We start from the raw sequence: 10,381 nt of genomic DNA on the forward strand, positions 1-10,381 counted from the left end.
CTTTATTGTCATCCTGGAGCAAGACAGATCTTCCTTTTTCTGTCTTTTACTTCCCAGAACCTAGGAAGGGCTCTGCTCCCTGCTGCATCTGCACCTGGACCTTTGAGAAGCTCTCTGATGACAGCATGTCTCGGTCGCCCTCAGAGGAATTAAAAGCCTCCTCCAGGTGAATCGCTTCTAATCCCCTCTTGGGTTTTGGTCTACAGGTTGTTCCTAGTGACCTTTACAGCCCTGGCCTGGCATTCCTGGTCCTGGGAGCACCTCTACCACCATGAGTCTTAACAGTCTAGTAGTTCCATACTAGGCTTTTGTGGTTTATATCACTTATTGGCCTGCTCTTTAGTTTCTAGCATGGCTAACTTTGTCCCATTGTCCCTACTCCAGCTAGAGTGATGGGAATGCAGCAGGTTTGATCCACTCACTCCCAGTTAAAACCCTTTATTGCTTCCTGTTTACCTCTAGGTTCTTCTTCATCCTTCCACCACTCCCTGTTCCTGCCAGCCTGGAAATTGGAAGTGCCCTATGCATGCCTTCTGGACCTCTAAAAGCTGTGCCTTCTCCACTTCCTCCCCTCCATTCAGCTTACTGCTACTCATCCTTCAAAACTCACCCTTCAGGAACAAATCCCTCTCAACTTCTTATGGTGGTATAATTACGTGTCTGTCCTACCCCCTAGACTGTGAGCTTGAGAAGCGGTATCATGTGGGGACTAAGAGCATACACTCTGGAGCCCTACTACCTGGTTCAAATCCCAGCTCTGCCACTTCTTAACTATATGAGAGTAGCAAACTACTTAACCTCTACACTTCAGTTTTTTCATCTGTAAAGGAAGATAACAACAGTGCATACCTTTCAGGGTTGTTGTGAAGATTAAATGAATTACTACATCTTACATGTAAAGTGCTTAGTGCCTGGTGCATAGTTGCTGTAAAGTAGTATGTTTTTTATCTTTGTGTCTCCAAGCACCTGGGCCACTGCTACAATGGTAGACTTATTAAATGTTGGTTAAATAAATAATTGGAACACATTCTGACTTTCACAATGGCCCCCCAGACGTTAGCAGGGCCCATAATGTATCTTATAGGTAAGAACACAGATTCCAGAGGGATTTAGTGACTCCCCACCTCCATGCCCTGACCCCACAGCCACTTTGTCTCTGGTCTGTGCACTTCAGGGCCCTTTCTGCAGAGGTTCCAGGGTGTCTCCCCTCACCTTTCACATCTCCCTGGAGACGCCGGGCCTGGGCTCGGTGGTTGTAGGCTGAGGCCCTCTCAGACAGCAGGTTGATGGCTTGGCCAAACCCCTCCAAGGCTGTGCTGAGGTCACCAGCCTCTGCTGCTATCACCCCTGCAGTTCCAGGGCCTTGGACTGGTTCAGCTGTTTTTGAGGGAAAACTTCATCTGTGTCAGGGAGGTAGCCGGGAGGGGACAGGTATGTGGTTGGGAGCAAGAATCAAAGGCCATCTCAGGCTTTGGAAACCTGGCACCTGAGCCAGAGCTGACTGGGCTGAGATGTGGGTCACAGCAGTTGTCAGATGCAGTATTTGGGGCAGAGGGAGCTGAGGTCACCAAGGCTGAGAGCTAGCAATGCCTGAGTCCCAGAGGGACCTTGGTTGACTCCCCATTGTCAGGAGAATAAAGCTCAAACTCTTTAGCCTATAGCTAAAAGACTTGCTCAAGGTCACACAGCCCGTGAGTTGTACAGCTTGGATTTGAACCAGGACTTCCTGGCCCCTTAGCCCATGCTCATTTTGTTCTACTACATTCCCTCCAACAGAAGACCACATGATATTCCCAGGTCATGAAAATCACTTCTCATGTATCCCTCAGCTTTTCAGCCTGAAGTCTCAGTAAGGCTTAGGTCTTACTCCTTTAGAAACAAAGGGCACCAAAAACTTCTGGTGGGAACATAAGTCTCTGTTCTCCATTAGTACCCGATGGAAAAGCCAAGGAGTGCACTCACTGTGAAAGGATCAGCTCAGTGCTTGGCATGTATGGTATGTAACACTGAATGCTTGCTTAGATTGGAACTATTCAGCTGAGCTGTGCCTTGCTCTGTTCCTGCCTTCCATTCTCTGTGGAGTGATAAACTCTGTTATGACAAAGATGTGAGAGTTTAATATTGCCCTCCTCCTGCTGTAACAGTTAAGCTTGGAGCATGGGGAGAATTAAGTGGTTAAGTTCAGAGGTGTGAGGGCTGAGGACTGAGACAAACTCTGACTTTCTCCACTCGGTGTGACTTTGCCAACCTCCTGTCATTGCACTAAGGATCAGCCAGCCTCTCAGCTTCCAGTCTCAATCATCACCCAACAGTCATGGAACAAACAAGGGACCTTGTAAAACCACCTCCCTCTATCACCCCAGGGAGGTCTGTGGACCAGCCAGTGTGGAGAGCTGTACTTCAAGGTCAAATACTTACTTTCATCTACTTGTTCCTTCTCAGCTTCCTCTCCCAGGTCCAACCCAACAACATCTCCAAAAGGGGTGTCAGGGTTGAAGATGGCTTGTAACACTGCCCGATCATTTAGAGTCCCCATGGTGCTCAACTCCAAAATCTGAAAATGTGACTCAGGATGAGAGTGGGAAGAAAAAGGGGTGGAGGCTTAGCCTCACAGTCAGTTGATCTAGAGGGAGGTTCTGTTTGAGGACTGTCGCCATGAGGAGTGTTCCATTCTTTTGGCTGTAGTATAAACTCAACCTCCCTTTGGCCTGGGGTTAGTGATCCTGGCTTGCAGAACATTTACAGGCATTTCTTAACTGCCTCTCCACCCCACCCCAGGCCTATGAGAAACAGTAAGTAAATCCAATTTCAGCCTTAAGGTGGAATGAAGAGAAGGTGCTTTCAGATTCTCCCTGAAATGCTTTTATTTTATTATATTCATGGATTGGAAGAAAGTCACTAGAAGCCACTACTTTGAACACCTACGGATAAAGGAGGGGGGATATGAAGGTGATAAAGGAACTCTTCCTTTGCCTTCTTGACACCTTCCTCATACCCAGAATTAATTAGGTCCTGAACGAAGTTATTGATGTGTAAGGGAAGAAAATATGGTTAAGACAGCCAGGATGGAGTAGCCCCTGAAAGAAGGCAAGGAGGAATGATTCAATGATTCCACCTTAAAATAAAGGACTGTGGAAGGTACTTTCTAATTGAATTACAGGCAGTACTCGCCCTCCATTTCTCACCCCAGCGAGTCAAAAGAAAACACCACGTGCAACAATAAACTTGACATGTTCATTAATTGAATTATCACTTAAAAAATACATAAAAAATAAACATGTTTAAAGATTCCTTTTTTTACAACTATGCACACAATTTTTACCTTTAATCTTTTATAGAGAGATTTCAGCATTATTATTTTTTGAACTATTAAAGTATTTTTCTTCATCCCTGTCACAGAGAGTTAACACTGATGGACTTTAGACACATATTTTTCCTTTTTTCCCCTTCTTTTTCTCGAAGCAGAAACTTGGAAGAACACAAGGAAAAAAACCCCAAAAGATCTGTTATACATGATAAAGTTGTCAAGAACTGTCTTATTTCTAGAAAAGAAGTTTGTCATCTGTCAAGCTTTTGAAACAATTCAACTACCTGTTTTACTAAAAAGACAAATTAATAAAAGAAACACCACAAGTCTATTTTCTTGGTTGAAAGAACTAGAGTACCCCGGAACAAGATACCAGGAAAGCACAGAACATAATTTTCTCCTAAATGCAGGTGGTAATCCCAACATCATAACCAAAAATAGAGAAACAAGAAGCACAGGTACTGCCTGGCAACATTCATGGACAGAAAAAAATCCAGGGAACACCATTTCTGCATTTCTCACTGATCCTAGAAATGGACTGTTTTATCATTCTTTTATGGGTTGGGTTTCTCCCTATTTGGGAGGATCAGAGGAGTGCCAGACTGACATTTTCCTGCCACTACTAGCAACTGTAACACAATCCTTATCTATAGTGTTCAGAGACTTAAAAGCCATGGACTGAACTAGACTTTGTTACATGGTGCATTTCTATATTAGTTCCTATACAATATTTATTTGGAAAACAAGTTTCAAGTTTTCAGACTGAGACTATTCATGATTCGACACAAAACTATCTACTCCATAACCTTGTGTTGCTTTAAAATGAAGGAAGTGAAACAAAATTACACCCAGCCCTTCGCAATCACCCACTTTTTTTTAGAAAACAAACAAAAAAACAAATAGAAAAAAAAACAAATACAAAACAGAAACCAAAAAAAAAAAAACGCAACCAAAATTTGAATTCTGCTTTCAAATTCCCAAATCAGACTTAAAAGTTAACATCTTACAAGGTTTTGACCTTTAGTATTGTTTGGTTGAAAGTCAGTCCTTTAGAAAAATACCTCATCAAAAGTTTTTTTTTTTTGTTTTATTGTTGTATATCTATATTTTATTTTTAAATTTTATTTTATTTGTTTGAAGTATATGGTACATTGGTTAGACATTTATATAGTTTATAAAACGATCCCCCTAACTGTTCTTTCTCTCCTCTGGCTCTCCACCTAGCCAGTACATTAAAGCTTATTGCATTCCCTATGTCGCCCTCATTCCCATGACTATTAACTCCTAATTTGTACTTTAACCCTTTACCCCATTCTCCCAGCCCTCAACCCGCCTCCCGTCTGTCTGTCACCAGATTGTCCTCTATATTTGTGAGTCTATTTTTGATTAGTTCTTTTTGTTCCTTAGATTCCACATATCATATGCAATCATATGGTATTTATCTTTCTCTGACTTATTTCATTCACCACAATAACCTCTAGGTCCATCCATGTCATTACAAATGGTAGGATTTCATTTTATTAATGGCTGAGTAATATTCCATTGTATATATGAACCCTAACTTCTTTATCCAGTCGTTTATTGATGAGCATTTAGATTGCTTCCATATCTTAGCTATTGTAAATTGCGATGCCATGAATATAGGAGTGCATAGATCTTTAAGAATTATTGTTTTGGTTTTCTTTGGATAAGTACCCAGTAGTGCAATTACTGGGTTAAAAGATATATCCATTTTAAATTTTTTGAGAAACTTCCAGACTGTTTTCCTGTGGTGTGTACCAATTTGTGGCTGTACCAATTTGCATCCCACCACAGTGTATGAGGGTTCCCTTTTCTCCACATTCTCGCCAACACTTGTTATTCTTTGACTTATTGAGGATAGCGATTCAGACAGATGGTTTTAATTTGCATTTCTCTGATGGTTAGTGACCTTGAGTATCTTTTCATATGTCTGTTAGCCATTTGTCTTTTCTCTTTGGAGAAGTATTTGTTCAGGTCTTCTGTCTATTTATTAATTGGATTTGTTGTTGTTGTTGTTGTTGTTGAGCTGCATGAGTTCTTTATATATTTTGGATATTAACCTCTATCAGATGTATCATTAGCGAATATCTTCTCCCAATCAGTTGGTTGTCCTTTTGTTTTGTCGATGGTTTTCTTTACTTTATGAAAACTTTTTAGTTTGATGCAGTCCCATTTGTTTATTTTTTCTTTTGTTTCCCTTGCCCAAGGAGATATATCTGAAAAGAAATTACTGTTAGCAATATCAGAGTTTACTGACTGTTTTCTTCTAGAAGTTTTATGGTTTGGGGTCTTACATATAAGTCTTTAATCCATTTTGAGTCTATTCTTATATACGATGTAAGAAGATGGTCCAATTATTTTTTGTTGTTGTTGCTTTGTTTTGTTTTTAGCATGGATCTGTCCAATTTTCCCAACACCATTTATTGAAGAGACTATCTTTACCCCATTGCATATTCTCGCCTCCTTTGTCATATATTAAGTGAGCGTATAGGCATGGGTTTATTTCTGGACTCTCTATTCTGTTCCACTGATCAATGTATATGTTTTTATGCCAGTACCATGCTCTTTTGATTACTGTAGGTTTGTAGTGTAGTTTGATATCAGGTAATGTGATACTTCCAACTTTTTTCTTCCTTCTTAAGATTGCCTTAGCTATTCGGGGTCTTTTATGGTTCCATATAAATTTTAGGATTATTTGTTCTAGATCTCTGAAAAATGCCATTGGTATTTTGATAGGGGTTACATTGAATCTATAGATTGCTTTGGGTCGTATGGCCATTTTAATGATGTTGATTCTTCTTACCCATGAGCATGGTATATGCTTCCATTTATTTTTATCTTCTTCAATTTATATTTTCAGTGAGTTATAATTTTCTGAGAATAGGTCTTTTACCTCTTTGGTTAATTTGATTCCCAGGTACTTTATAGTTTTTGAGGCAATTGTAAATGAGATTGTTTTCTTAATTTCTCTTTCTGAAAGTTCATCACTGGTGTATAAAAATGCCACTGACTTCTGAATGTTTATTTTGTAACCTGCTACTTTACTGAATTCATTGGTCAATTTTAAAGTTTTTTGGTGGAGTCTTTAGGGTTTTCTCTATATAGCATCATGTCATCAGCAAATAATGAGAGTTTTACTTCTTCCTTTCCAATTTGGAGACCTTTTATTTCTCTTTTTTGTCTGATTGTGGCTAAGACTTCCAATACAGTATTGAAAAAGAGTGGTGAAAGCAGGCATCCTTGTCTTGTTCCTGATCTTAAGGAAAATGCTTTTAGCCTCTTCCCATTGAGTATGATGTTAGCTGTAGGTTTGTCATGTATGGCCTTTATTAAATTGAGGTATATTTCCTCTATTCCCACTTTGCCGAAAGTTTTTATCATAAATGGATGCTGTATTTTGTCGAACACTTTTTCTGCATCTATTGATGTGATTATATGGTTATCTTTAAATTTGTTAATGTGGTGTATCACACTAATTGATTTGTGGATATTGTACCAACCTTGCATTCCAGGAATAAATCCAAATTGATCATGGTGAATGGTATTTTTAATGTATTGCTGAATTCGGTTTGCTAATATTTTGTCAAGGATTTTTGTATCAATATTTGTAAGAGATATCGGCCTATAGTTTCCTTTTTTTGTAATGTCTTTGGTTTTGGAATCAAGGTAATGGTGGCCTCATAAAAGGAATTAGGGAGCCTTTCCTCTTCTTGAATATTTTGGAATAGTTTGAGAAGAATAGGCGTTAATTCTTCTTTGAATATTTGGTAAACTTCGCCTATGAAGTCATCTGGTCCTGGACTTTTTTTGAGGGGGAGGTTTTTGATTACTGATTGTATTTCATTGGTGGTAATTAGTCAATTCATATTTTCTGTTTATTCTTGATTTAGTCTTGGGAGATTGTATGTTTCTAGGAATGTATCCATTTCTTCCATGTTGTCCAATTTGTTGGTGCATAATTCCTCGTAGTATTTTCTTATGATCCTTTGTATTTCTGTGGAGTCTGTAATTATTTCTCCTTTTTCATTTCTGATTTTATCTATTCAAGTTCTCTCTATCTTTTCCTTGGTGAGTCTGATGAAAGGTCTATCAATTTTGTTTATCCTTTCAAAGAACCAGCTCTTGGTTTCATTAATCTTTTGTTTTTCTAGACTCTGTTTCATTTATTTCTTCTCTGATCTTTATTAATTACTTCTATTCACTTTGGACTTTTGTTTGTTGTTCTTTTTCTAGTTCTTTTAAGTGTAAGTTTACATTGTTTATTTGAACTTCCTCTTGTTTCTTGAGGTAGGCCTATATTGCTATGAATTTCTCCCTTAGGACTGCTTTTGCTGTGTCCCATAGATTTTGAGTTGTTGTGTTTTCATTTTCATTTGTCTCTAGATATGTTTTTTTTTTAATTATTTTTTTTTTATGGTGACATTGGTTAATGAAATCCAATAAGTTTCAGCTGTACACTTTAACAGTAAGGCACATATATATTTACACTGTGAGTTCACCTCCCACAGTTAGATTTCTTTCTATCACCTTATATTTGACCCCCATTAACCCATCTATCTCCCCTATCCCTCCCACACACTACTCTCCGGTAACCACTAGTCTATAGTCCATGTGTCTCTGTTTGTTTGTCCTGTTTATTTGTTGCTTTTAGGTTTATATCCCACATATAAGTTATATCATGCAATTTTCAACTTTTTCTGTCTGGCTTATTTCGTTTAGCATGATTATCTCAAGTTCCATCCATGCTGTCGCAAATGGCAGTATTTCTTCTCTTCTTATGGCTGAGTAATATTCCATTGTATATATGTACCACAGCTTCTTTTATCCAATCATCTATCATAGGACACTTTGGTTGCTTCCATGTGCTGGCCACTGTGAATAATGCTGCTATGAACATCAGTGTGCAAATATCTTCTTGAATATGGGTTTTCAAGTCTTTGGAGTAAATATCCAGTGGTGAGATTGCCAGATTATATGATAGAGCAATTCTTTGGTTTTTGAGGAACCTCCATACTGTTTTCCATAGTGGCTGTACCAATTTGCAATCCCACCAGCAGTGTATGAGAGTTCCCTTTTCTCCGCATCTTCTCCAACACTTGTTATTAATTGTCCTGTTGATTGTAGCTATTCTAACAAGTGTGAGGTGGTATCTCATTGTGGTTTTGATTTGCATTTCCCCAATAGCTAGCTATATTGAGCATCATTTCAAATATTTGTTGGCCATTTGTATGTCTTCTATGGAAAAGTGTATGTTCAGGTCCTCTGCCCATTTTTTGAATGGATCATTTAGTTTTTGTTGTTATTGAGTTGTATGAGTTCTTTGTATATTTTGGTTATTAGACCCTTATCAGAGGTATTGCTTGCAAATAAATTTTCCCATTGGGATGGTTGTCCCTTTACCTTGTTGACAGTTTCTTTTGCTGAGCAGAAGCTTTTTAGTTTGATGTAATCCCATTCATTTATTTTTGCATTTACTTCCCTTGCTTTTGAAGTCAAATTCATAAAATCCTCTTTAAGCCTAAGGTCCTTGAGTTTAGTTCCTATGTTTTCTTTTATGCATTTTATTGTTTCAGGTCTTATATTCAGGTCCTTAAACCATTTTGAGTTAACTATGGTGTGTGGTAATAGACAACAGTCTCGTTTCATTCTTTTGCAGGTGGCTTTCTCATTTTCCGACTACCATTTACTGAAGAGTTTTTCCTTTCTCCACTGTATGTTTTTAGCTTTTTTTGTCAAAAATTACTTACCCATATAAATATGGGTTTACTTCTGGACTCTCAATTCTGTTCCACTGGTCTGTGTGTCTGTTTTTGTTTCTGCCCGCCCCCCCCGCCCCCCGCCCAATACCATGCCATTTTGATTATTGTCACTTTGTAGTATAATTTGAAGTCAGGCTGAGTGATGCCTCTAGCCTCGTTCTTTTTTCTCAGGATGGCTTTGGCAATCCAGGGTCTCTTGTGCTTCCATACAAATCTGATGATTTTTTTTCTATTTCTTTAAAAAAATGTCAATGAGATTTTTATGGGGATTGCATTAAATTTGTTTAATGCTTTAGGTAATATGGTCATTTTAACTATGTTGATTCTTCCAATCCAAGAACACAGAATATCTTTCCATTTCTTTGTATCTTCTTCGATTTCTTTTAAGAGGATCTTGTAGTTTTCATTATATAGGTCCTTCACGTGTTTTGTTAGATTTATTCCTAGGCATTTTATTCTTTTTGTTGCGATTGCAAAAGGAATTATTTTTTCTGCTATGGATTTTTGAACATTGATTTTGTATCCAGAGACATTACTGTATTTGTTTATTGTTTCTAGTAGTGTTCTTGTGGAGTCTTTAGGGTTTTTTAAATAGAGAATCATGTCATCCGCAAATAGTGATGGTTTGACTTCTTCATTTCCTATTTGGATGCCTTTTATATCTTTCTCTTGCCTGATTGCACTCTCTAGGACCTCCAATGTTATATTGAATAACAGTGGTGATAGCGGACAACCTTATCTTGTTCCTGATCTTAGAGGGAAGGTTTTTAGTTTTTCACCATTAAGTATAATGTTGGCTGAAGGCTTGTCATGTATGACCTTTATTATGTTAAGTTACTTTCCTTCTATACCGATCTTGTTAAGTGTTTTGATCATAAATGGGCGCTGTATCTTGTCGAAGGCTTTTTCTGCATCTATTGATATGATCATATGATTCTTATTTTTTAATTTGTTTTTGTGGTGTATCATATTAATCAATTTGCACATATTGAACCATCCCTGTGCCTCTGGGAATAAGCCCACTTGATCGTGGTGTATAATCTTTTAAATAGTTGCTGCATTCGGTTAGCTAGTATCTTATTCAGGATTTTTGCATCTGTGTTCATGAGAGATATTGGTCTGTAGTTTTCTTTTTCTGTGTTATCTTTACCAGGTTTTGGTATCAAGGTAATATTGGCCTCATAAAATGAATTGGGAAGTATTGCCTCCTCTTCGAGTTTTTGGAAGAGTTTGAGGAGAATAGGTATTAAATCTTCTTTGAAGATTTGGTAGAATTCACTGATGAAGTCATCTA

Source organism: Pteropus vampyrus, unplaced genomic scaffold, assembly GCF_000151845.1.
Source record: "Pteropus vampyrus isolate Shadow unplaced genomic scaffold, Pvam_2.0 Scaffold838, whole genome shotgun sequence".
NCBI classification, from domain to species: Eukaryota; Metazoa; Chordata; class Mammalia; order Chiroptera; family Pteropodidae; genus Pteropus; species Pteropus vampyrus.